Source organism: Lottia gigantea (genome assembly GCF_000327385.1).
Source record: "Lottia gigantea unplaced genomic scaffold LOTGIsca_6, whole genome shotgun sequence".
Taxonomy (NCBI): Eukaryota; Metazoa; Mollusca; class Gastropoda; family Lottiidae; genus Lottia; species Lottia gigantea.
The window spans coordinates 660,977-663,761 of record NW_008710049.1 but is presented as its reverse complement, the minus strand read 5'-3'; positions in this window follow the sequence as shown (position 1 = coordinate 663,761).

Below are 2,785 nucleotides of genomic sequence, written 5' to 3'. Positions count from 1 at the left end.
CTTGGTTTGTTACCAAGGTGAATCCACTCTTCTGCTTAAATTTTTCTTCCTGAAACAAATAAAAAAATCAATAAAAAATTCATGAGGATTGGTTTAAAATAAATAAATAGATCTAAATTACAAAACAACATTTCAGATAAATATAAACTATTTATATTTAATATCACTAGAATAAAGCAACTTTACCAGATTGCTAGAAAGAAGTAAATGTTGTACAACTTTTTAAAAAAGGCTGTAAGAAGAAAGCTTCTAACTACTAAGTATTGGACTACCTGACTAATGCCATTGACGAGAATAACCCTATTGACATGGTCTATTTTGATTTTCAAAAAGCATTCGACAAAGATCCTCACCAAGGTATTGAAGGGCACATACTGAAGTGGATTGAAGAATTTCTAACTGGATGGAAACAAAGAGTCATTCTTAACTCAACTTATTCACCATGGACAAGGGTACAGGGTGGTGTCTTGGGACTTTCCTTCCACTCTACAAATCATTTATTAGACCAAACATGGAATATGTAGTCGCAGTTTGGCATCCTACCCTGAAGAAAGACATCCAACTCAGAATTATAAACGACATAATGAGACAGATGACACATCATTCTAACAATATCAAGAAACCAGAACCAGAGGACATCAAAAGAAATTTGTTAAACCACAATATAGACTATTTTTCTGTGCATGTCATCAATGATTGGAATTCCATCCCAGGCTATGTAATCAACTCTTAGTCTTAAACGATTCAAATCTAATCTTACTACAGTTTGGAAGAACATCGATATCAAATTCAGACCCAGCATTATGGAAATCTAACGAACTACAAAAAATTCTCCATAACAAGTTGTATGCGCACAAAAACAAGAAACAAAATTATTTATTTCTTAACTTCAATTTGAAAGTCTTATCAGAAATTCACGGTCAAGAAGTTGTAGTGCTTACTAACAGACCGAAGAACAGGTATATAACAGGTATATTTCCATCCTAATGGAATATAACCTTCTCACTGACTAAATTGGCACAGTACATAAATGTTAAATTGTAGGGGAACTAGAATAAAAAAAAATGCTAGCATCATATTTATGATCAACACATGACCATAAGAGTTAATCAAAACTTATTCATAGATGCTTTAAAATTCATTTCTGTTCAGCTTTTTTTAACAGACAAAATAAAACTGTCATTTACATCTAACACCATGTAAAACTAATTGTTCTAGTACCAATACCAAAAAAAAAAGGTCAGAAGCTTAGAAAAATTTTGAACATTCTCAACACTGATAAAAAATTACCTTTTAAGAATTTTAATTAAAAGTTAGAACTTTCAAAGTCAGTACATGTATGTTCATTTGTGTTATCAAATGTTAGTAATCAATGGTCACAAAGACATTTTAAGACAATTGCTAGAGAATTGAAGATTAAAATTCTGAATACTTTTGAAAGAACAGAAGCAAACGGCAATGATGCCAGTCACACTGACGACTGTTGAAAGACATCACAAAATATAAATTTATACCAAATAATATATTGACCAAATTCAAAGTTCTGCTTAAAATTGCTAGTTATCTACAAAACAATATATACCCTAAACCATAATTGTTCCCTGGAGACAAACTCCTTCCCCCTACCCCATTCTTCCTTCCTTACCTCCACCTCACTGGGATGCAGGTATGGATTTCCAAAATATCACAAATTATCCACCCTTATTCACACCCTAATAGAGGATCGACGGGTTCAATTGAAGGCATGCCAGTTCTTACCTTCTTACAAAATCTAAACATAGCAATCGCCTTTGAAGAAAACCGGTTTGGCAAGTTTTTACTGATCATTATTAAAATCATTCATCCAGTTCTTGTTTACATTTGCCACCATTGAAATCTGGATTGCTCAAAGTTGAGCACGAAAATTTCACTATAATGAACCGCAATATGAATATTTTTCAAAGTTTTGTTTTTCAAACTCACTTATTTCTTCATTCAAATATGGAAATTACAAAATATAATTTTTTTGTACAGGACTTTTAAATTAAACTGATAACTCACACTTAATATTCATATATTTAATATTTCGTTTTACTTTATATGTTGGTTATGGAAATAAATGAAGTGGGGGGAGCCCAGATGGAAGGGGGCGGAGTCAAGTTTATCTCAATATTAATAATGGGTTTATTTTTAAACTTGTCAAACCGGTCTTTGAAAATAACACAATATAAACCTAAATTTCTGTATCAAGGGTGTGCAAGGGAGAGGTGGAATATTTAGGGCCACTTATATGGAGTTATGAAATAAATACAAATGTGAGTGAATTGTTAATTTCTGAACATTTTTGGGGGATTTGTGAATCCTTGGTGAAATGAGGATCTGTTGTAAAGTAAAGGGATATCAATTCTTAAACTAACTTGAAAATTACTTGTAGCAATGCATAATTGTTGCCCATGTAAAATTTATTTTCTATTCACATGGACATTGGCAATAATCAATTATGGGTTCAAGCTTCAAGTCTATGTGTCATTATAGAATAGAAATTGATTAATTAATCCACTTTTTTCTGTAGTGTAAAATATATTAATTCATTTAAATGAATGGTATAGAAATCTGTACAAGTTATATTTTCCCAAATTCAAATTATTTTTTTTTCTATATTTTTTGATGATTATATGTGCTGTATATAGACAATGGCCTGAAACAAATAATGTTATTTTTTTTAAGGCAATCATTATTGAATTGGTCTTTTCAATTTCAACTGGATATTAACTAATGTATTGGATTATTAAAATTTGTTTTAATT